This window comes from Notamacropus eugenii, chromosome 1 (assembly GCF_028372415.1).
Source record: "Notamacropus eugenii isolate mMacEug1 chromosome 1, mMacEug1.pri_v2, whole genome shotgun sequence".
Taxonomy (NCBI): domain Eukaryota; kingdom Metazoa; phylum Chordata; class Mammalia; order Diprotodontia; family Macropodidae; genus Notamacropus; species Notamacropus eugenii.
The window spans coordinates 739432258-739458096 of NC_092872.1; the positions used below are offsets into that span (position 1 = coordinate 739432258).

Consider the following 25839-nt stretch of genomic DNA (forward strand, 5'->3'; position numbering starts at 1 on the left):
ATAGAGGTGACAGAATTCCAGCTGAACTATTTAAACTTTAAAATCCTAAAAGATGATGGTGTCAAAGTGCTTCACTTAATATGCCAGCATGTTTGGGAAACTCAAAAACGGCCACTGGATTGGAAAAGATCAGTTTACATCCCAATCCTAAAGAAGGGCAATGCCAAGGAATGTTCAAATTACCAAACAATTATGCTGATCTCACACACCAGCAAGATTATGTTGAAGATTCTGCAAGCTAGGCTTCAACAATATGCGAACTGAGAATTCCCAGAAGAGCAGTTTGGCTTTTGAAGAGGAAGAAGAACTAGAGACCAAATTGCCAATATCCTGTGGATTGTGTGGAAAACAAGGGTGTTCCAGAATAACATGTACTTCTGCTTCATTGACTATACTAAAGCCTTTGTGTGGATCACAACAAAATGTGACAATTCTTCAAAGAGTTGGGAGGACCAGATCATCTTACTGTCCTCCTGAGGAACCTGTATATAGGTCAAGAAGCAACAATTAGAACTAAACACCAAACAACTGATTGGTTTGAAATTGGAAAAGGAATATCATAAGGCTATTTATTGTCACCTTATTTATTTAGCTTATATGCAGAGTACATCATGAAAAATGCAAGGATGGAGGAAACAAAAGCTGGAATTAAGGCTGCTGGGAGAAATGTTAACAAATCTCAGATGTGCAGATGTTACCATTCTGATGGCAGAAAGTAAGGAAGAATTAAGAAGCCTCCTGATGAGGGTGAAAGAGGAAAGTATAAGAGCTGGCTTTAAGCTTAACATCCAAAAAACTAGATCTTGGTAACTGGTTCCCAGGTAAATAGAGGGAGAAGAAATGGAAGTAGTGTCAGACTTCATATTCTTGGGCTCAAAGATCACTGTAGATGGTCACTACAGTCATGAAATAAAAAGATGCTTGTTCTTTGGAAGGAAAGCGCTGGCAAATCTGGACACCATACTAAAAAGCAGAGACCTCACCTTGCTGACAAAAGTCCTTATAGTCAAAGCTATGGTTTTCCCAGTAGCAACATATGGCTGTGAGAGTTGGACTGTTAGGAAAGCTGAGCACCACAGAATCTAATGCTTTTTAGTTGTGGTGCTCGAAAAGATTTTTGAGAGTCCCTTAGACAGCAAGGAGGTCAAATCAATCAATACTTAAAGAAATCAATTCAGGTTATTCACTGGAAGATCAGATACTGAAGTTGAATCTTAAATATTTTGGCCACATGAGAAGACAGGACTCATTGGAAAAGACTGATGTTGGGATTGAAGGTGAAAGGCAAAGGGGCAGCAGAGGATGAGATGGATAGTGTCATGGAAATAATGAACATGAATTTGGACAGACTTCAAGAGACGTTGGAGGAAAGAAGGGCCTGACATGCTATGTATGGTCCATGGGGTCACAAAGAGTCAGATACGAGTGATCAAACAATGACAACAGCACTAGATCTTTTAACTCTAGATCCAGTGTTCTTTCTCTGCCTCTCTTTCTCTGCCTCTCTCTCTCTCTCTCTCTGTCTCTCTCTCTCTGTCTCTCTCTCTCTCTCTTTCTCTTCTCTCTCTCTCTGTCTCTCTCTGTCTCTCTGTCTCTCTCTCTCTTTCTCTTCTCTCTCTCTCTGTCTCTCTCTCTTTCTTTCTCTTTTCTCTCTGTCTCTCTCTCTTTCTCTTCTCTCTCTCTGTCTCTCTCTCTCTCTCTCTTTCTCTCTTTCTCTTCTCTCTCTCTCTCTCTCTCCCTCATTTTCTCTCCCTTTCTCTCCCTCATTCTCTCTCTCTCCCCTAGTCTTATTAATGCTCTTTTTTAACTTTAATATCATTTCCCAATCATTCCCCACTGAGAATCTCTCACCTCCCTACAAAAAGAAATATAGGTAATAAAAAACCAAATCATCCAGTCCAATCCTTTTTCCACTGTGGCACAAGGTCTCCTTGGCAGGTGAGTGTATTAGAGTTGGAGGAAGAGGTTCACCTCTACTCCAGCCCCCAATTAATCAATCTTAGAAGGCCTAAACATTTGATTCAACCAATCAATCAAAAGAAAGTGGATATGTGGATAAAATCTTGATCAATTTTAAGGATTATAAAGACTTCAGTCTGGATGAAATTTGAGTACATAAGGGACAGACCTTGTGATTGTTGAAGACAATCGCTCCTCTTGAGAGGCTGGGGATTAAATGGCCACCTAGCCCAGGAGTCAGATGATACCAGCAGCAAGCCAGGGGAGTGATTATGGAATCCAGCAGAGGACTGCCGAGGGAGAATCCCCCTGGGGGGAAGGGGAAGGCTTTCCTCTCTTTCTTTTCCCATTGACCATGTGACAACCTTGTGAACTTCCAAAGGTCAGAAGATCCTGAGTTTTCGTCAGCCATAGTAGCAGTGTCCAGCATCCATTGGAGCCAGTAGCAATGGTTATAGTGATGTCTCCATTGGGAAGGGAGAGCCACATGGAGGACAGACTAGATATACTAAGGAAAGGTAGACTTCAGGACTGGAAGCACTGTGACCCTTGGAGCCCAGCAGAGCTATCCCAAAGGGGAACTTCATGAAGACTCCATATAAAGTTAAAAAAGGGCCTCCAAAAGTCAGAACATGTGAGTTTACCCTTTAGCCACATGAGGTATGTCCCCATGGATCTTGTGCCTCTGGTTTGATGGGATGCTTCTGTAACCACTGTTTAGTAAATACTGTTTTTAAAAATTAATTAACTCTGACTGATAATCAATGGAAACAGTAACAGCAGGGACTCCTGTGTGATGGTGCTAAAAACTCCAAGCCCTCAGGGTTACTCCTAAAATGCTGAGGGAATATTAGTCAGTCTCACTCTGGGGACTCAGCCTGGGAGGGAGATTTCAGGTCTGGGGGAGTGACCCTAGAGGGAGGGTTCCATGCAGATCACCAGAAATAGGGCTACTTGCATGCTATCTTGGGAGGGGAAAAATTTAGAACTCAAAATCATATAAAAGTGAATGCTGAAAACTAAAAATAAACAAATACAGAAAAAGAAAAATTAATTAAAAATAAAATAAATAATTTTAAAAATAGGGCTACTTGCTGAATGTTCTAAGGTCATTGCTAAAGGTCAAAGGGATGATACAGATGTTAAACAGCAGCTTGGTAGAGCTGAAGATTCACAAAGCACTTTCCTCAGGCCACAAAACTAAAGATAAGGGGCTTGCTCAAAATCCCACAGAAAAATCCGAAAACTAGAATTCCAAATAGAGGTTTGGATATTGAAGTGAGCCTGATATTCTCTTACCTGGCTAGGGGTGGGGAGCTGTGTTGGAGAATGGGAGGAGGTAATATTGGAAAGGTAAGTGGGCACCACATTCTGTCTGGTGAAGAGCCCTGGATGAGCAGTCGGAAAAGACCTGAGTTCATATTCCATCTCTGATATCTACTAGTTGTGTGACCCTAGGCCAGTCATATGGGATCATAAATTTAGATTTGAAAAGAACCGGGTCCAACCCTCTCTTTCTACAGAGGGGGAAACTGAGGTCTAAAGTCCTAAGCCTCTGTTTCATCATCTGTAAAATGGGTCTGAGAATACTTGCAATACCTACCTCATAAGGTAGTCATTCAAATGAGATCATGAAGTAAGGGCTGATGTAGTTTTTGCCTTTGTATCCCAGTTCATGACCCAGTGCTTGCCTAATAACCATTTATGGATTTATTGCTGAATTGCAATACATTTGCCATGTGGCCCCCAGCCCCAGAGTTGAGAATTCCAATTCCCTCTCGATGTTCTGGCATTATCGAGGAGGTCACATCTCAATAAAGGGATGGAGGAAGAGGAAGTGAAGCAGGCCCCCATGGGGGCAGAGGTGACGGATCAGAAGCATTGACCTAGCTGCTGGCCAACCTCTGAGAGGAAGAGCAGGCTGACTTACAGTGACAGCTAACATTTGTCAGCGATATGCTGGGGGTCAAAGACCTAGAGCTCTGAGCAGTGGGCACCAAGGCCTTGCACAGGTTTAATTCACTTAGCAGCCTGCTGTGGCTGAAATCCAGCTCTCTAGAGACACTGTTGAGGTGAAAGAACACATGCATGTTCCTGCCCTCAAGGGGCTTACGGTCTCCTAAAAGAATCACATTTCTAGAGTAGCTGCTAGATGACCTCAGGTTAAATCCTACTTCCCATACTTACTACCTGGGTGACCTTGGAAAAATTGCTTAGTCTTTCCCAGACTCAATTTCCTCAGCTGCAAAGTGGAGATAATAGGACATCTCCCTCCCAGGGTTGTTGTAAGAATATAATGAAATAATATTTATATCCTTATTTACATATTTTATATATATAATATTTATAAAGCGCTTTCAGTGCTTGACACACAGCAGATACTATAAACGCTTATTCTCCCTCCCCCCTCCCCCGCCCAAAGTCTCATGAGGGTAGAGGTATAATTATCTCTCATTTTATGGAGGAGGAAGCTAAGATCTAGAGGAGCTTGAGGCTTCAGAAGCAGAGTTTGGTCCCAGGAGTGTTCCTTCGTATACTGCCTCTGAGATAGGCTAGGGAAAAGTGAAGGAAAAGAAAGAGTCCAGGAGAACCTCAAAGTTTAGAACCTGAATAATGTAGTGAATGAAATGATGAAGTGAACAGAGGAGAAAATTGAGGAGGAAAGACAATAAACTAGGTTTTGTATGTGGCAAATTTCAGATTTGTTGAAACTCCCAGGTAGGAATGTTTTGTGGACAGTGGGAGATATGAGTCTAGAGCTCAGAAAGAGAGATGGGTGGAGACAAATACCTGGGAGCCCTTGGCAGAGAAATAAGAATAAGAAGAAAGAGCTAGCATTTACGTAACTCTACTATGTGCCAGGCATTGTGCTGAGCACTTTACAATTATAACCTTATTTAATTCTCACGACAAGTTTGGGAGATAGGTGCTAGAATTAGCCCCATTTTACAGAGGAGGAAACTGAGGCAAATAGAGGTTAAGTGACTTACCTGGAGTTACACAGCTAGTAAGTATCTGAGGGACGATTTGAACTTGGGTCTTCCTGATTCTAGGTGTCTGACTCTTCATGACCCTATTTGGAGATTTCTTGGCAAAGATACTGAAGTAGTTTGCCATTTCCTTTTCCAGCTCATTTTATAGATGAGGAAACTAAGGCAATCAGGATTAAGGGACTTGCCCAGGGTCATACATCTAATAAGTTTCTAAGGCTGGATTTGTGTGACCTTCCTCTTTGGGTTGGGGGTCTTGGCCAGCAAGACCCTATGCTGTTCTCAGGATGCAATGAATGAGGCAGGAGGCAGGGTGTAAGGCAACTCCGTTTATTATCAGTAAAGCAGCATTATTTATAACATAATAGCCTCGTGAATTATGCCCTTCAGCCAATCCCTTTGAAGGTCAAATCTACTCCTCCAACCCCTGATTCGCATTCTCCTCATGTCCAGCTCGTGATTACCCACTTTCCCCCAACTCCAGGAGAAAAACAAGGGCGGCAGTCCTGCCTCAGACGCCATTAGTTCCAGGCACCTTGGGTGCGGACCTACGATGGCATCCAAGAGTTCCTAGCCCCCTTACAGATTTGAACTCAGGTCTTCCTGAGTTCAGACCTAGTACTCTGGGTATTGTGGCACCCTCTAGCTGAGCCCAACTGTGGAGCTATGGGGTTTAATAAGATTGCCAATGGAGAGCATGGAGAGAGATTAGAATTTGGGTCCTCTGGGGTTCATTCCATTCCACCAAACTGCTCACAGATGCTGTCCAGGCCCAAGGATGGAGCAGGCTTACCCACCTGATACAGGTATAAGATGCTAGAGAATTAGGCTGGTGGCTAATTAAAGGCACAGCAGAGCTGACAAGCCTGGATGACGAGGAGAAGAAAGAATGAGCTGAGGCCACTTTTTATGGCAGCAAAGTTATGGAAACAGAACAATGCCCAAGAATTGGGGTGTGGCCATGGCATATGAGTGTAATGGAATGTTATGGCTGCAAGGGTGAGCATGAGGAATTTCAAGAATCTTGAGAAGATTTGTATGAACTGATACACCATATAATAAACAAAGCCAGAATCTCAAAGCAATTCAACAAGCATGTTTGTTAAGCCCCGTTGTATGCTAGCCACTGTACTAGACACCAGAATACAAGAACAAAATGATCCTGTCCTCAAAGTTTCTCTTTTACTGGAAAGAACAACACAGCAATGATACATACAGCATATGATAATAACAAAGGAAATGGAGAAATCCATAATAGGAAACTCAGCTCTGAGGAGCTGAAAATGAACACAGGTCCTAGGGAGGAGAGCATGAAACGTAACTCCCTCTTCTTGGCATCGAATAGGGAACAAATTGTTGCATATTATTATTCTTAACCACTATATCATTTGTTTCTGTTTAATTGTTTTGTTATAAGGGGGAGTTCAATTTGAAGGGTGGGTAGGGATAGGAGGGTGTTGCTATACTCAAAAATAACTTACATGAAAACCAAATATTATAATCAAATTTATTTTAGAATTTTCAAAACAGGCTGAGGATGGGGCAGCTAAGCGGCTCAGTGGTTACAGAACCAGCCTTGGAACCAGGAGGACAAGAGTTCAGATCCACCCTCAGACACTCACTCGCTGTGTGACCTTGGGCAAGTTACTTAACCCTGATTGCCTCCAAAAAAATAGGCTGAGGGTAAGTGGATGGAGTTTTGGACTAGGAATCAGGAACCACAGAACTCAAATTCTAACTCATAAACTTAAGAGTTCTGTGGCCCTGGGCAAGTCACTTAACCTCGGTTTCCTCAACTGTAAAATGAGGGTAATAATAGCTCTTACCTCACAGGAGTGATATGATGATCAACTGAGAAAACATAGGGAAAGACCTTTGTATGTGTGAGGTATTATTAAATTGTGCCTAGAATGAACTCAAGACATTCTATAGTCTGGCTCTAACTTAACTTTTCAGCCTTACCTCCTATGATCCACTTCGTTTATGGACCATCCAGACTTGGTGGATCTCTTACCACCCTCTCCACGCATCCTATGCTTTCTGACTGCTTAGGGGCTTCATCCACTTGTTCCATAAGGCTCTGATGTTCTCCATCACCAGCTGCTAACATTCCAACCATCTTTCAAGTCTAAGCTCAAACATCATCCCCTCCATGATGCCTTGCTTCCTTGAACTTCAACAAAAAATGATTCTCCTCCCCCACTCCCTTAGTATTTTATTCACCTCTCTACTATGCAATAGTCATTTTCTCCTTTTTCATGAGTGATTTACAGAACTGACTTCTCTCCCCCTCCCCCCCCAATTATAATCCCATTGAAGAGATCATATTGTTATGTTTTTTATCTCTCAGTACTTAGGCTAGATCTTAGAAGAGACAATGTAGTGCAGGGGAGAGAGTGCAGATGTTCATATCCCCTGCTCTTACTTAGCTGTCCTAGCCTAGCCTTCCAGATGATTCCCTGGGGCCCTGGGCTTCTCATTGGTAAGACTGGACCAACTCCAGCCTGGCCTGGACCCATGCTGCGGCTGCTCCCTGGCCATCTTGCACTGTTGCCATTTTGCATTCCATGCCCCCCTTTCCCTGAAAACATCTCCCCCAATTCTACTTCTAGCTCTGGGAACGGTAAACAAATCAATACTACCTTGCCTCTGGAAAGGATGCATTAATCAGTTCAGCTTCTTTCCTGTCCCCCATCCCTGTGACTTTGAGGACCAGAGTACACCCTTTCCTGGCCACCACTCCCTAGAGGGGTTTACCGGTTAGTCATTTTTCAGTGCAGTCCAACTCTTCACAGCCCCATTTGGGGTTTTCTTGGCAAAGATACTGGAGCAGCTGAGCATTTCCTTCTCCAGCTCATTTTACAGATGAGGAAACTGAGTCAAACAGGGTTAAGTGGTTTGCCCAGGGTCACACAACTAGGAAGCATCTGAGGCTGGATTTGAACTCAGGTCCTCCTGACTCAAGGCCTAAGACTCTACCTAGTTGCTCCTTATATGTGCTATCTCCCCCTTATTAGGACTGAGTACTTGTCCTTGTACCCTCAGCATTTACCATAGTCCCTGGCACATCATGCATGCTTAACAAGTTCCTTTAATTCATTCATTTACAAATCAACACAACCTGACACAAAGATCTGTGTCACACAAAGCAGACATTGATCAACATGCTGAGGAGAGGTATAATTAAGGCGTGAGTCAGGAGCTCAGAGGATCCTTTCTGTCTGGGAGGCTCAGAGACAGCCCCTTGGAGGAGACAGCTTTGAAGCAATCTCTCTGAGCCTCAGTTTACCTCATCTGTACAACAGAGACAATAATACTTGCAGAAATTATTTCATAGGATTGTTGAGAGGGCTGAACAAGTATTTCTATGCTAAGTGCTGGAGCTACAAAGACCAAGTCTCACCTGGTTCACATCTCCTGAGAGTGCCCTGTTCATATGAACTTTGATGCATGGAATGCCTACAAGCCCAGGACACCACAATCCAAGGAAATAAAACTGAGAGTAGCCAGGAGCCAAAAGAAAAGTATGTGGTGGGGGTGGGCAGCCTGCAGAACACCACAATCTAAGAATGATGAAGAATGATGATAATGGATGTTACCACAGAAACATAGGAGAAAAAGAGAGTAGTTGGTCACGGGATCGGAGCACTCGGTCAGCCTTTTTATGGTTTTACTGTCAGGTGGGATCGAGGAAGGCCTCCAGACACTAAGGGCATTCTGTGTGGCACTGAGGGGAGGACTCCCCAGGACGGACAGGCATGGAGGGACCTTTCACATCACTGAAATCTGAGCTTCCTAGTAAACGCTGAATAAATGGGGGTTGAATCGCTTGAGGGTTTGTGCATATATATATGTTTGCTCATTTTAGATATATACACATATATGTACACATATGTACACACACACACACACACACACACACACACATATGGTTCTCAATCAATATTTGTTGATTTCAGAAGAAAGACCTGGAGGTGAGAAAATTCTGGATAGAGGCCGGGAATTTTGAAGCGGAGAGTCCCATTTTCATCCCCCTCGGGGGGTGTAAGCCTGGGGTGGGGGTGGGGAAAGAGTCAGTTGTCCTCCTAAGGCCTGGCTGAGGATTTGCCCTTGGGATCTGTCTCTCCTCTCTGTGTACAACCCTTCCTCTGTCCTAGCCTGACTAAATTCTCCAGGCTGCGCCCCTTGAGCTCCTTCTCCCACCTGTCTTAGGCTTTAGTGAATAACTCTGCCCAGAGCTGGTTGGAGGACCCCCTCTGCTGGCAATCAGGAGAACAGCATTTCTTATGAGCCTCTATGAGGTCATGTCTCCTCAGCCGATTCAGGATCCAGTCATAGATAATGGAAGCCTTTATTTAGAACAGAAAGTCATCTCAGGAACCATGGAGTGCCACTCTCCACCTCTGTATATAAGAAAGCTGAGGCCCAGAAAGGCTAATAAGAAGCAAAATTCAGATATGAACCTAGAAAGAGACAATGGAATTGAAAGATGGACTCCTTTTACAAATAAGGAAACTGAGGCCCAGGGATGGTAAGGGACTTTTCCAGGGTCATAGAGGTCTCACAGCCCAGAATCAGGGTTCAGGTACAGGTGCCCTGACTCTAAGTCCAGTAAATCTCCCATGGTCCCATGCTGCTTTCTACTCTCTCCAGTTCCCCCCTTCTCCCCTTTACACAAGACACAGCCCCCTCCCCAGGCCAGTCTCTGTCCTTCCCATCTTCATGAATTTTCTTCTCCCCCTCTCAGAGTTTCCAGTCTTGCCCAGTACTCTCTCCCTCCTTCCCTCTGCCATCCCTGTGCATCCTCCCCTTCTTTCCCATATTTTCAGTCTTGGTCACCCTGACCATCCTTATCTCTATGTCCTCAGCTTCTCCTCCCACCCTGGCCTTCTGCCCCTCACTATAATGAGCACCTTCTCCTCCTCCCTGATGGATCTTTCTCTCACACCTACAGTCCCATGGGGGTCAGAGGAGTGAGACACTGGCCACAATCAGAGTCTCTTCTCCCCAGTGTTTCTATCATCTCCCAAAGTTCTTTCCTATTGAGGCTAATCCTCTCCTTTTACACTTGAGAAAAGGAAAAGATTGGACTCAGTGGTCTTTAAAGGCCCCTTCTGACTCTAAAGCTAGGAGCCATCCCTCAAAGCCTTGCTCCAAAGCTATCTCCTCCAAGAGGCTGCCCCTGAGCCTCCCAGACAGGAAGGACCCCATGAGCTCCTACATTGTGCCTTGCTTGTACCTCTCCTAGGCATGGCGATCAACGTCCGCTTTGTGTACATATGCCACAAGCAGCCAGAAGGCCAGGCACACAGGGAGAGGTAGAAACTGCTCACATTTTCATGGGTCTTTACAGCTTGCAGATTCCTTTCCTCCTAACAGCCCTGGGAGGTAGGCAGGGGAAGTTTCACCTTCGTTTTGCCCGTGAGGAAAGGGAGGATCCCCAAGAGGAAGTGATCTGCCCAAAGTCTCAGAGATAGGAAGCAAAGCCAGAGATGATTCCAGTTCTTCTTCCAAATTAAGTCTTTCTATTTCACATACTATTTCATAAAGGTCTCTTCAGATTTCTTTAACAGTAACTGAGTGGTGTAATGGATGGAGTGCTGGACACAAATCAGGATGGCCTAAGTTCAAATCCTGCCTTAGCTGTGTGAACCTGGGCAGGGCACTTCATTTCTCTCACCCTCAGTTTCCTCATCTGCAAAATGGGGATAACAACAGCAGCTACCTCTTGGCATTGCTTTGGGGATCACATGAAATATTTATGAAGCACTTTACAAACTGAGAAGTGCTGTGTCAGTTCTAATGATCATCTACAAGGGGGTCAGATTAAATGACCTTTGAGGACCTTTCCAACTCTCCATCTGATTTCCTAGGAAGTGGCAGCATGGGAGGGGAAGAGAAATGGACCAGCTGGGTGGTTTGGATCAAGGGAAGGTTTTGGTGAGGGGAGCTGTGCATATCTAGAGGCAGAAAGGAAAGAGAGAGCCTTTCCTTGGCCCAGCCCCCAGCTGGTCCAATTCTTTTCCCTTTTCAACACCTGGAAGGACCCTCAAGGCCATCTGGCCTGCATCCCCTTATAGATGAGGGGAGGCACAGCCAACAAGGAAGTGGAGGAAGTGTTGACTTTTCTAAGGAACAAGTATGGCTCATCCTCTGAGCCAGAAGGGGGAGGAGACAGAAGCATGCAGACTTGCTACCCTTGGCCCCAAAGGGCAGAAGGAGAAGCCACAGATAGAAGAAGCTTCAAAATGTGAGATTAATACCAAGTAGAATTGTTTTTTCTTGACAATCGAGTATGCCAAAGTAGGATGGCTTGCCTCCAGAGGCAGTGAATTTTCTGTTACTTGAGGTATTCAAGGAAAGGCTGGAGGATCCCTGACTGCAGTATGGTCAAGGAGATTGTTACTCAGATACAAATTGAACTCAGTCCCAGGAGAAGCAGAGGAATTTTGAGTTGGAGAGGAGGTGAATGGAGGGAGTAAAGGCAAGATGGACTCCATCTTCTCAATAAAAGAGGAAGGCATCCAGATCATCTATGTAGAGATGGAGGGCTTAGAAGGATGGGATCAGAGAGGGGGGATGTGAAAGGGCTGCTGTGGGGAGTGGGAGAGGCAGTCAGCAGGGAGAGGTCTGGGGTAGGTGAGAAACACAGCTGACCAGGGCACAGAATGTTGATGAGAAAACAGGGGTTATTCTGACTGTCTATAAATGCACCAAAATTCTATTCTCCATATCCTGCAGATATAATGGAATCTCATGTGTTACCCACAAGGCTCAAGGCTTCCCACAGATGATCTTACCCAGGGAATACAGTTCTTTAGATTTTACCTAATACAGACGCATTCCTCCTTCAAGTTCTGGTTACTCAATGAGTGAGTGATAAAATGTTCCCAGGGTCTGATCCCACCCTAACTAGCCCCCACTCTCACCCAGGCCAAGTCTAGTCTGTACCTGGAAGAAAGAGATGGGAGAGATAAAGGGGATATGGCCATGGTGAATAGGAATGAGGAGGAAACGTGGCTTATCAGTCCTATCAGCCAGTTACCGCCTCCAGCCTACCATTTGTTCCAACCTGCTGCCCCAGCACCCAGGGGAGGACAGGCAGGGGCACCAGCGGAGAGAGAAAAGGGGTGGAAACTTGAAAGGTTGGATATATTCTCCAATTAGAGAACTGCTAAAGCACCGCCTACCCTGCAGGAAAATGTGAGAGAGCAGGCCCCCTCCAAGGTCCCAGAGAAAGATAAGCTGAGTGAAAAAATTCAGGTCTTATTAGGATCTTGAGTCCAGGGACCTCTCTAATTAAATGGGGGAATAAAGAATCATAGGCTCATAGATTCAGAACTAGAAGGGACCTCAGAGACCAATTAGGCCTTTCATCCTAGCTTACAGATGAGGCCTGGAGAGCTAACGTGGCTTAAGATCCTAGATTCTCTGATTATAGACACCATATTTATTCCATGGTATGAAAAGAAGCTTCTCTGTGGAAGTGTTCAAGTCCATGGCCCCCTTTTTTGGGTCTCCCCACCTTCTTAGTGGGAACCTGGATGAATGATTGAATGACTGAATGAATAAAAAGGCAGGTATTAAATGCTTAGGTTCAAAGGACTATGCTAAGTACTAGGGACAAAAATAGAAAAGCAAGTTACCCTTGCTCTCTAGGAGCTTAGTAGGTATCAAATTTAACATTTTTTTTCTTGATCTCTAGAGCAGGAGTGTGAGAGGTATTATGTGTAGAAGAAACTACCTCCTCCCCACCAAATAAATTCATTTCTAACTGGGGAGATCACACATATGGAAGGTTTCAGCTGCAAGTCTGATGGAAAGGTCCCATGGTCCTCAGGGAGTGGCAGTAGAGCAGCTGGTTCTGTCTCTCCTTGAAATTCGTTTTTAGTGATAAAATCCTATCCGTTTCTGATGTTAAACCACTCAGCAAGGCCTAAGAGCTTTGGTATTGAGAACTCTGTGACTGTGGCTGCGGTAGTTGCTGAGATGATGGCTTTAGGTTTCTGGCTAGAAGCAGGATGTCCTTTGGTGGGGACCCTACTGGACCTCTTTGACTCAAGGTCCTGGGTTGTATCCTTTGGTGTCTAAGGGTTAAGGTGGTCGTAGTGGCAGTTTGACTCAGTTGGTACATGCTGCTGGCTCTCTCTGTCTCTCTCTGTGTCTGTCTGTCTCTGGGTGTGTGTGCGTCTCTCTCTCCCTCTTCTCTGTCTCTGTGTCTCCCTCCCTTCTTCCCCCTCTCCCCATGGGGTAGAAGAGAGAGGAAAGGAATCTCTGTAAAGTTTCTCCCTGGAGATGTCTCTCTCTGTCTCCCTCCTCTCTCTAAATTGGGGGAAAAGACTGAGAATGTCTGCAAACCTTTCAAAGGACTAACCCAGAATGTGGGCAGCACTGCCACCTGGTGGTCACCAGCAGCTCTGCCCATCTCTTTTCCATTCCTTCTTTCCTACTAAGATTCCTCAGGGTAAAAGGGACTTGAGAGATCATGGCACTCAAGCCCATTCTCCGGCCTCATGAGGCCCTGGCACTCAGAGGAGGTCCAGGGCATATCCCACAAAGACAATGGGAAGTGGTGACTGTCTTTTGTTGTTGAGCCATTTCAGTGGTGTCAAACTCTTCATGACCCCATTTGGGGTTTTCCTGGCAGAGACAACTGAAGTGGTTTGACATTTCCTTCTCCAGTCCATTTTATAGATGAGGAAACTGAGGCAATCTGAGTTAAGTGACTTGCCCAGGGCCACACAGCTAGTAAGCGTCTGAGGCTAGAATTGAACTCCTGATTCCAGGGCTGGCACCTTATCCAGTCACCACCTTGCCGCCCAATGTCTCATAGAGCCATAGATTTAGAGCTGGAAAAGATGTTAGGCGTTATCAAACTCAATCACCTCAATTTATAGATAAGGAAACTAAGACCCAGAGAGAGGAAGTATTGGCACAGTGGAAAGAGAACTAGACTTGGATACAGGAAAACCTGAGTTCAAATCGTGCCTCAGACACTCATTAGTTTTGTGATCCTGGGCAAGTCATTTCACCCCTGTTTGCTTCAGTTTCCTCATTTGGGAAATGGGGATGATAACAGCACCTCCCTCCCAGGAATGTTGTAAGGATCAAATGAGATTATATATGTGTTGCATATTTTAAAGAGCTATATAAATGCTAGCTATTATCATTATTGCCCTAAAATCACCCAGGCAGTGAGTGGTAAAAGCAGAATTTGAACTCGGCTCCTCTCACTCCAAACCTATTGCCCTTTCCATTTCTATTTCATACCCCTACCTGTCAGGTGAGGTAACCTAAATCCATTCTTCTGCAGCTTAAATTTGTTCTCTCCTTTCAAGAAAAGGAGAGAAACTAAGCCCCCTCCTCTGGGAAATAAATCCAACAGAAGCTTGTCCCAGGAAACAGCTGCAGGTGTGGAAAAAACACTTGATTTAGAATCAGAGGACCTAGGTTTGAATCTCAGTTCTACCACTTTCTAGCTGTGTGACCCTATCCAAGTCACATAACTTGTCTGGAGCCCAGTTTCCTCATCTATAGAAGCAGAGATTCTGCCCTTGATCCTATGAGGTAAAATATCAGGAAAGACCTCAGAAACAGGAGACACGAATATCAGTTTGGGTGACCAAGGAAGGAGAACTTCCTTTCTTGAGTGGGGTGCTTGGGATCGCAGGAGTCTTGTAGCTTTGTCTCAGCATCCCCAGCATCTTTTCATGTTGCAAACCAATGTCTGTGCTCTGTGGTAGAAGGGGGTATCACAAATACCATGCAGACTCCTTAAGAGAAGGGATTGGTTTATCTTCGCCTTTATATTCTCAGTCTTTAGCACAGTGCCTGCTTAAAAAATGTATATTCAGTTGAATTGAATTGACCAGAATCAGGAAAACTCAGTTAAAGTAAACTAGCAGTGTGACTTTGGGCAAGTCATTTCCTCTGGACTTTCATTTCTAAAACAGAGACCTAGATGATCCCTGGCACCAAGTGGGCACCTAATAATGCTTGTTGATTGACTCATTGATTGATGATTTTTAAGTAACCTTCTCATTCAAACATGATTAATGGATAGATGGCCTAGAGAAAGATGAGACCCCTAGAGGAAAGAGTCCAAAACATTAGAGTCCATACCTCTTGGAGGATTTGTGAGAGGATCTGGTGCTTAGTGACAAAAGATCAGGGGGTGGAGGGGTCTATGATGACGAAGCAAAGGCACACCTGCAGAGATGAGATCGCAGATGCCTGGAAGGGGACCAAGCCAGCCACTCTTGCTCTTCTGTCTGTGTGGAAGCCCACTTGGAGTTAGGAAGACCTAAGGTCAAGTCTGCCTCTGACACTAGGTATATGATACTGGCAAGGCATTGCACTGGTCTGGGCCTCAGTTTACTCATCTGTAAAATGAAGGGGTTTCACTAGATGGTCTCTGGTGTCCCTTTAGCTCTACATCTATGAGTATATGGTTCTATGGCTTTTCAGTGTTCTCATCTGTAAAATAGGATTATTATCTTCTGTACCTACACATGTGCTTACCTAAACTTTATCTCTCCTCCAAAAGCAACCCCAGTCCTTACCCAGGCAGGTACTTACATCTGTAGGTACTTACGGCGTTATTGAATGCTGACCCCACACTCTCCCCTTTTTCTCTCCCCTCCCCCCCACACCAGCACTTTCCACCTTGGAATTCAGGCAAGGAAGGGAAAGGAGGAAGTCTTTAAGAATTCAGATTCTCAGTGAACTGGAAGGGTTGATGACTCCCATCATCTCACTTAACTTAGTGATTTTAACTTATCTCCTTAAACTTAGTGATAGGTGATTTAGAGCCAGGACCTGAGATTTTTGTGGGTACAGGGAATCCTGGAGTGGAAAATCTCTCCAGTGGTGCATATGAACAAGTGCCCTGTAACTTCTGTTCTCAGAGGGTCAAGGGACACCTCAGAGAGGTGAAGGGACATGCCCAGACTCACAGGGCTATTTAATATATGAGCCAAGATTCTCACCCCAGACAAGACTGACTCTCTCTACAGGTGCCTCTTACTGATGTGCCTAGATCCCTTTAAAGTTTGTGCAACCAACTGCAAGTCTTCCAACATCCATTTGAAGCCCATACTGCAATACTTAATGTTCCTGGTTGACAGATAAGGATATTAGGAAGTTAACTAGCAATGTGACCTTGGGTAAGTCATTTCCTTAGGACTTCAATTTCTAGAGGAGTTAAGTGACTTGTCTATGTTTCCACAGCTAGTTAATTAGAGGTAGATGGAAGGCAGAGCATGGAGTGCTGACTTGCAATGAGGAAGACCTCCATTCCAGTACCATCTTATAGGCTCACTACCTGTGTAACCCTGGGCAAATCTATCAACCTCAATTTCCTTGGTTGTAAAAATTGGGATGACAGTAGTAGCTCCAACCTCACAGAGTTATCCACAGGATAGAATGAGAGAGTACATGTAAAGTGCTTCTTGACCTTGAAAGAATTCCATGAAGGCTAGCCTTGATTTTCCATTTTCCACTAGGCTGTTGCCTCTAATCTGTCTGCTCCCCCTCCATGAGGGCTCATGGTACCCTAGATCAAGAATTGGATGGAACCTTAGAGGTCATAGAGTTCAAACCCCACCCCTCATTTTACCCAGGAGGAAACTGAGGGCAAGAGAGATGAAGTTACTTGTCCAAGATCTTTTGTTTGCTTGTTATTTGTTGAGTGGTTCTTTTAGTCATCTCCAATTCTTCATGGCCCCATTTGGAATTTTCTTGGCAAAGATACTGAAGTGGTTGGCCATTTCCTTCTCCAGCTCATTTTATAAATGAGGAAACTGAGGCAAACAGGGTGAAGTGACTTGCCCAGGGTCACACAGCTAGGAAGTATCTGAGGCTGGGTTTGAACTCGGGAAGATGGTTCTCCCTGACTCATTCCAAGGACATACAGACAATAAGTGGCAGAACTGGGAATGGAACCTGCATCTCGGGACTTTAAATCCAGCCCACTTTCCACTCTGCTATGATGCAGAATTCTTCCTGATCATTCAGTCTCAGTTCTTCACTGAACTCGACCCAACCTTGGGCATCTGTGCTTCCCCACTGCTCACCCCCTAGCAGGGGATACTCTCTCTCATCTTCTCCCCCATCCAGATCCTAGCCATGCATCCCAGGGTTGGTCAAGGCCAGGAGTTCTTAACATTGTGTGTGTGTCCTGGCCCATTTAGGCAGTCTGGTGAAGTCCATGAACCCTTCCTCAGAAGAATGATTTTAATGCATAAAATAAGATACATAGGATTTCAAAGGAAACTATATTAAAATACACAATCAAAATGTTGGAATTTTTAAAGACCAATTCCATAAGCCCCAGATTAAGAGCTCCTGAATGGTCTTTGAAGCTCCTTCCACTTCTAACTATTGTGATCCTTTCATGAAGGAGACTCAGTTCAGAGTCCAGGGAAGGATTCAGGAGGCTGTCTGTGAGGAGAGACACTGGGTCAGAAAGCCTGAGAACAGGGAGGCAAGCCAGCCAGTGCTGAGGATGCTCCTACAAATGTGCCTGTGATGATTATTTAATTGGGTAAAGCATCCATTAGAAAAGATTCGCACTTCCCAGACAGCGTGTGAGTAAACATGTCTATGAGAGTGAAAGAGCTGATACAAGGAAAGCCAGAGAGAAAGAGGGAGGGAGAGAAGGATGGAGAGAGAAGGATGAAATGAAGGGAGAGAGAGATGGAGTTTGAGGGAGGAAGAAGGGAAAAGAGGAAGATGAAATGAAGAAAAAAGTGGAGAAAGTGAAAGATGGAGAGAGAGGGAAGGAGGGAGAGAAGGAAAGAGAGATGGAGGGATAGGGAGAGGGGAATGGATAAATGGAGAGAAAATTGGAAAGAGAAGGAAGGAAAGAGGGGGAAAGAGATGGAGAGAGAAGGAAGTGAGATAAAGGGCAGTAAGAGACAGGAGAAGGAGAAAGAGAGAAATGGAGAAAGTGGAGGGAGTAGGAGAGAGGAGGGAGAGAGAAGGACAGAGTGATGGAGAGAATGTGAGGGACAAATAAATGGAAAATGGAGAAAGAAACATGGAGGGGGGAAGGAGGGAGGGGGGGAGAGAGAGAGAGAGAGAGGGAGAGAGAGAGAGAGAGAGAGAAAATAACTGCCAATCAGTCTCTGACTCTTCCTAACTCTGGGCTCCCCAAAAGGACCAAAGGACCAGAGGGCCAAGGAATACTCTTGGGAGTATTTGAATTGGTTTAAGAGAGACCTGGGTTCAGATCTTGCTTTTGGGACAAGCTATGTGGTCCTGGGCTGCTCACCCAACCTCCCTCAGCTTTAGTTTTCTCATCTATAAAGTGGGGATAATACGAACATACTTGTTAGAGTTGGTATGAAAATCAAATATTGTATTGTATGTAAAGTGCCTTGCAAACCTTAACTGGAAATGTCAGCCACTCTTACTAGTGCTATTACTGTTATTACTGGAAGCAGTGTTGGGCAGTGGGTAGAGACCTGGGTTTGAAGTTAGGAGGACCTGGGTGCAAATCCTACTTCCTACATTTACTAGCTATGTGACCCTGGGCAAGGTGATTAACCCTATGAGCCTCAGTTTCCTCATCTGAAAAATGAAGATAATAATAATTTTGAGATGTCAAGTATCTCACAAACGTTAAAGCTGTATGAAAATGATCACTCAAAAGGAGTTCTTTAAATTCCTGAAATACTCCCTTGACTCTGATCTCAACCACTCAGTGTTGCCTCGAGACCATCACAAGCCATCCGTGCCTGCCTGTCCTGCGTAACTGCTGCTCATGTGCTCCCAGAAGTTCACCCAGGGAGGGGGTGCCCACTGTGGCAGGAAGCCTTCCTCTAATATTTGTTAATTTGTTTCTTCATTTATTTATTATAAAGGCATCCTTGCACAGTAGGTAGAGCACTGGTCAAGAAGATGAGATTCCAGGCTTGCCTCTGACCTTAGCTCTGTGACCCTGGACAAGTCACTTAACCTTTATTGCTCAGGCAACCCCTAGGACTTCTCAGGTACAATGGAAAAAATGTTGGATCTGGGATCAGAGGACCTGGGTTCGAGTTCCTGGTATGATCTAGAGCTTCAATGTCTTCATCTCCAAAATGAGGGGCTGGGTCTAAGTAACATGTAAGGTTTATTCAAGCTCTAAATGTTTAAGATTATGTCCTACTATTAAATTATAGACAGGTTGTAATCTTGTTTCTAGAGGGAGTTCCCTGAGGAAATCATAGATCCTTTGTGTATTACCAAGAGCCTAGGGAAAGGGTGGTGGGCAGCTCACTGCCTTGTCAGATAGGGTACTTGACACTGCAGCCAAACTGGATTCCTCGGATCCCCTGGATATGCCTTGGCTACTCCTACTGACTGGAATCTCATCTACCCTATTGCTCCCTATTGGCATCTTCTCCATTCTCCCTTTCTTTTGGGCCCCAGGTCAAAAATGCCCTCCCTGATTTCCACCCCCCAACCTCGGGAATAGTCCTTGCCTCCTTTGGTCCCAGAGCACTGGGTTTTCCACTTATATAATCATCATATTCTAATTTGTTTCATGTTCATTCTTATATTTGTCTCATCACCTTCTTGTTGCTTAGTCCTGTCTGACTCTTGTGATCCCATTTGGAGTTTTCTTGGTAAAGATACTAGAATGGTTTGCCATTTCTTTCTCCAGATCACTTAGCAGATGAGGAAACTAAAGCAAACAGGGTGAAGTGACTTATCCAGGGCCATGCTGCTAGTAAGTGTCTGAGGCCAGATTTGAACTCATTAAGATGAGTCCCTAGACCCAGACCCAGCCCTCTATCCACTGTGCCACCTAGCTGCCGCCTCGTCACCCTCATTAGACTAGGAAAAGTGCTGGATTTTTAGGCTTAGGTTCAAATCTTAACGGGCACCCTTATAACCCATGTGACCTTGGAAAACTCATGTTCCTTCTGTGACCTTCTTATCCTTATCTCTGACCTTCTGGGTCTCTTATCTGTAAAAAGAACAAGTTAGATTTTCCTTATGATCCCTTCTAGCCTCAGAGGCAGCAGATGGTGCAGTGGTTGGAGCTCTGGGGCTCTGGGGGTTGAGATGAGTGGCTGTAGGAGTTTGAAGGGGACCCCTTGTGACTACCTGCCATGTTCACATATTCAGGGATGCAGCTCTCTCTCCAGCTTCCCCCAGCATCCCCAACTCTAGAAGGGAGAAAGAGTAGATGTTTTGGAAGAGAGAATACAGATGTGGAGACAGCTGCTCACCAGTCAAAGGAAACACACTCATCCACCCATGAGAAAGACTCTCCAGCTTTCAGGCCCAATGCCTGGCTCCAAGAAACCATTGGGGTACTAGGACTGTCTTGTCTGCTTTCCAGTCCCCTCTCCCAGAAAACCTCCTTTCCAGATGAACGGCTCGTTAACTCTCAGGTAAATCCTGCCCTTGTTCCAAGTTTCCTGAAAAGATAAAATCATTCCAGAGGAGTTCTGCCAAATGCCAGAAGGACAGATTTCTAACAAGTCATTAAAGGGAATTGGGAGCAGCCCTCTGTGCTATGACTAGGGTGGAAGGATCAGAGATCAAGCTTTGGAAGAGAACCTGGAGATATTTTACCCTGATCCCCTTTGAGGGGATCATGGATCCCTTTGGCACTCAGTCTAGTGAAGACCACAGGTCCCTTCTTAGAACCATGTCTTTAAATGCACAGGATTACAAAGGCAACCAATTCTATTGAAAATACAATTTTTGGCTTTTTTTGAAAAAGTTCACAGGCCTGCCCTGTTCCAGGACACATGAAGCTCAGAGACATTCAGGGATTTGTTCAAGGTCACACAGGCAGTGCAGGATTTGAACTTGGGAGGCCGCTTGGGAATCAGAGGATCCATGTTCAAATCCTGAAGGGACATTTGCACTACACAGCTTCTCTTTGTTTAGCAATTATGACCAAACTATTTGGAGACCTGGATGTCCCATCTCTTCTCTAGGCTGCCAAATGCTCCAGCTACTTGGAAATCTACCCCGCCCCCCCCCCCCCCCGCCCCCCAATTCTCCCACAGACCCAGAGGTCCAAGGTTACAGGGCCTGTCCTCTCAGACCAAAGTAGATGGGCCCTGAGGGGACGAGCCGTGGGTCTCCCTTAGTCTAGAGATACAGGAGGGTAAGGGGTTGTGCCCTACCCCCAAAAGACCAAGGGATCCCTGAAGACAGAAGGTGGGTCTCCTCATCAGAGTAGAGGTGGAGTGGGGGCAAAAGTGGTACCCCTCTCTCAGCAGGGGCTACCACAGGATACGACTTGTGTATCCCCCATCAGACCAGGAGCCCTGCATCGCCCCCTCTGATGGGGGGCAGGAGAGCCTGATGACCCAGCTCTCTGGCTCACCTCTCTGCAGTCACCCTTCCCTAGCCTATGGTGCACCACATGTCTCTCCTGTCCCCTTCCTCCAGGGCCCAGGGGGCAGAGTCCTAGTGGGGTGAAGGTGGCAGACCAGGGCTTGGGAGTCAGGTCCCGCAGCCCCTGCAGTGGCGGAGGAGGGAGGGCTGCGAGAGAGCGGAGAAGGGGGAGGGGAGGGAATAAGTAGAAGCAAAAACAAATAAAAGAGTTCAAAAGCGAGGCGATTAAAAAAATAAATGGAAGGCCGGCGAGATAAGGCCGCCGTCGCCGGGCCGCCTCGTTAACATTCATTGGATGGCATAATCAGGCCTCATTATCTCAAATTGGCTGCATATTTGCCCTGGGATGCTAATTTCCAGTTGGCTGCGAGCGCTCTGGGCTGCTTTGACTAAAGACGATTGCGCTTCGCCGAGCCGGCTCGTAGCTGTCGGGCATCGGGCCGGGGCTCCGAGCGGGGCAAGCGCACGCAGCCTTTTCCATCAAGCCGCGCCGGGCTGCCTGTTCATTATTGGCTCCCTGTTTTGCGTAGAAATGGCATTTCTAAGCCTCCCAGTTAAATTAGAGCCTTTATCAGCTTCTTTGGGGGGATGGACAGTTTATCATTAATCTAGGGAAAAGGAAATAGAAGAAATAATGTTTTTTTGTTTTACGGAATGGGGCCGGAGGAGGGTCGGTCTCCCTCCTCCTTTGCCCGGCTTCCTCCTCCTCCTCCTCCTCCTCCTCCTCCTCCTCCTCCTCCTCCTCCTCCTCCTCCTCCTCCTCCTCCTCCTCCTCCTCCTTCCCTCCCACTGGTCTTTTCCTCTATGACCTTTAAAGGTCTGGAACTGTCCGACCTTTTCCTCTCCCGAGTTCCCTTGCCAGTCTTGGAGTCCTGGAGCCTCTGAGGCTGCCCTGGTGCCGCTCCTTTGGATGGGGTGAGAAGCAAGGGAATATCGAATCTATGAGCCCTGAAGCTTGTGGGCTTGGGGACTGGACACATCTAGAGTCCTGACTTGGTTCTGGGATTAGGAGGGCTCTGGTTCTTTGGACCGAAGAAGCAGTGATGAGAATGGTCCGTCCTTCCCCTGAGGCTGGGCTCCAGGGAGGTCTCTTCCAGCTATGATCCCTCTAGAAACACGACATAGAGGTCCAGAGAGCTCCCTGAAGGTTGGTTCTCAAGCAGGGGGCCATTGGAAGTGAGGATGGCCAAGGTCAGTTAGTTTGGGGCCAGTCAGGGGCTAGAGCTAGGGCTCAGACTATGACTGCCCCTCTGGGATTGAGATAAGGAGTCAGTTTTGGAAGGCTTAGCGGTGAACTGGAAGTCACAAAAATCAAAGGTGATTAAATGTGTGTGTGTGTGTGTATGTATGAATATACACCCACACATGTACATTACATATGTATGTATATACACATACACATTATATATGCATGTATACACACACATAAAGATATGTGTATGTATGTATACATGCATATATACATACACACAAAGATAGATATATATGGATATTATATATATACATATATGTGTATATATGTGTATATATATATATAAAATATCTTTTTTTGGCAAACTTTAAAATGGCAGCGATTATTAAGTCAATAGGTATTTGTCATCAGCCCTTGGCAACAGTGTTGAGTGAAACTGTCCTCCAAGAAGCCTGAGCAATACCTCCCCCGACTCCCACCCTCAATGGCAGGGCCCTTTTGCTCTCCAACAGCGAGCTTGGTTATAATCGGGGAGCTGGAAAGAGGGGCCAATGATTTGTTAAGCACCTACTGTATACCAGGCACTGGACTAAGTGCTTTACAACTATTAACTCATTTGAACCTCACAACAACTCTGAGAGGTAGGTGGTATTATATATTATCCCTCCTTTAAAGGTGAGGAAACTGAGGCAGACAAGTTAAGACATTTGTCATAGATTACACAGCTAATACGTGTTTGAGGCCATATCTGAACTCAGGTCTTCCCTGACTACAGTATCAGGTATCTGGTACTACTCAGATCCTCACACTGTAAGGCCATTTCCAGCAATTTCCTAAGTTTTCCAAGGCTGTGCATTGATGAACTGTGGGGAGGAAGGGACTCTAAAATATGGATTATCTGAGTTGGAAGGGACTTTTCAAGTCATCTAGTCTAACTCCATTTTACAAATGAGGAAAATGAGGCTCAGCTGAAAGTGACTTTCCCAAGGTGTCTTTGTACATATTTATTCAATGACATGCCCTCCTGTCCTTGGCCCTTCATCCCCAGGGAATTTGGTAGTTCCTGTTCCAACCACCCATTTCAGCCTCTCCTTTCCACCTCTTTACTGCCCCGTCTCACCACCTCAAAGACCTTGCAAACCAAGGAGACATCGAACTCCCTGCCCCCTCACTTCCCTAGGTCTAGAAGATCCCCTGGGGATGGGCATAGCTGACAGATGCCCTGGTCTATCTTCTAAGCTTCCTGAGGACTGAGGACTCCCAACTGGTCCAGAAAATGGAAATGGGAAATGTAGAGGCCCTGGTTGGGAGGTAGAGGTGGGTAGGGATGGAGGAGGGGGACAAGAGAGGCCTGAAAATTTGTGAAAACTGAAATAGATGCGATACGATTTTTTTTTAGAGTCCTTTAAAGAGCTGAAGTCATTTGGTGAATTTAGGCATGTATTATGTATAGCTGAGATTGGTCATAAAATTATATTTGGTATATTTAGAGATGTGAAGCCCTGGGGGGAAAAACAGAAATTGTGGAAGGAGAGAGGAGAAGCATCTTTTCTGATTGTTTTTGGAAAAACTCAAAATGTCTTTGTGAGAAAAAAATGTTTTTTTCTTTGAAATTTTCTAGGTTACCTCCCCCAACCCACATCCCAAGTAAATGGACTTTTTTCCTTTCAGGAAGAGGAGTAGCTGGACCCAGGCAGCATTCCAAGGACTGAGGCGACAGTTCTGCTATGCCTCTGTAATCCTATGGTGCATTAGGGGGCAGAGGAGCCCCAGACCCAAGGCTGCTAGACTGGAAGGGACCTCAAGGGGCCTTCTCTGGCCCCCTCCTGAATGACAACCACAGCAATAGCTAACGTTCATAGAAGGTTTAAGATTTGCAAAGTGCTTTGCCAATATTACCTCATTTCATCCTCAAAATAGCCTCATAACGCTCACAATAGGTATGAAAACTGTCCCAAGACTCACGTGTCTCAGGAGACTAGATTTGGGGTTATTGATGGAGTTCCCTGGTGACCTAAAAACAGTCACCAGTCAATATGGCCAACACAGAAGCAAAAAAGCTACACCCAAGTGAATCAATGCTGTATCCTTACTGAACATCCTTTCCCTGCTATGACCAAGTAAACCTCCTGTTAAACTGTTACATGATCTATAAGCATCCTATTTCTTTCCAGTCCCAAATCCAATCTACCAGACTGTCCAGAATCACACCTGGACTTCTGTGACTGTCCTTTTTAAATATGGGGTCTGGGACTATGGTACCCCAGAAGAGCAGAATGGAGTACATCCTTATTATTGGACCTGAAGCCTCTCTTATTGAGTCCAAGATCACCTTAGCTTTTAAGACTGTTAGCCTCACACCTGCTGACTTATGGTGAACTTGCAGTCCACTAATGCCCTCAGATCTTTTTCAGACAAACAAACAAAACCTCTCCAATCTTATAAAGTTGATTTCTGGAACCCAGGGGTAAGGCTTTACTTTGATCCCTATCAAACTTAACCTTATTGAATTGGTACCAATCAGTTTTACACAGAGATCCCTTCAGGGTCAAATTGGCCTTGGACTTGAGTCCTCAGAGCTGGGTTTAAAGCCTGATTCTGTTATTCATCCCTTCTGTGACCTCCAGCTAATCTCTTCATCCTCTCCCCCCAGGCCTTAATATCTTCCTCAGTAAAAAGAGGAGGCTGAATTTGTCCAGGGGGTTAGTAACCTTTGTTGTACTATGTTTTCCTTAGGCCGTCTGGTGAAGATGATGGAACCCTGCCCCCCTTTTCAGAAGAATATTTTTTAATGCATAAAATACAAAAATTAAAACAGATGGTAATACAGGAAACCAATTCTATTGCAATAAAGATGTCATTTTTCTCCCATTTGAGTTCCAGAATGCCCTGAAACCTATGCATGATCTTTGGGTACCAGGTGAAGAACCCCTGAACACAGGGATCTGTTGGTAAATGTTTAACAACCACCTGTCCCTCCAAAAAATATTTGTATGACACACATTTACGTTTAATCTGCACTATTGGCATTTTCTAAACCAAGCTAGCTCCAACTGGCCCCTGGGGGTGAAGGCATATCCAGAGACAGCTACCTCACAGAAATAAAAAAAAAAAATGAAACTCAAAAATATAGAAGAGGAAAAATAAATTTTTTAATGGACTACATGGGCTCTGAGGTCCTTTCTAGCTCTCAATCTTATAAAATGACCCCGGAGATTGTGGTGAGGGCTGCACTTTGTAAATGGGCGAAGTCATGGATGGATTCCTGGTCTGGGCTTGGTCTGGGCCCTGGGCACTGACATCAGCTAGTTTAATCGCTTTTCCTGCCTGCAGGCTTCAGTTTGATTTAGC

At 45.3% G+C, this 25839-nt stretch overlaps 1 long non-coding RNA gene across 2 annotated transcripts; it reads left to right on the forward strand.

Annotated features, from left to right (window-relative positions):
- Positions 1-22091: 22091 nt before the first annotated feature.
- LOC140517209 (uncharacterized) lies at positions 22092-25359 on the forward strand. Of its 2 annotated transcripts, none has more exons than XR_011971515.1 (2): positions 22092-22443; positions 24160-25359. It is a non-coding gene; the product is annotated as an uncharacterized lncRNA (long non-coding RNA). The 2 variants fall into 2 exon arrangements; XR_011971520.1 differs by having other exon boundaries at positions 22092-22211.
- Positions 25360-25839: the final 480 nt, after the last annotated feature.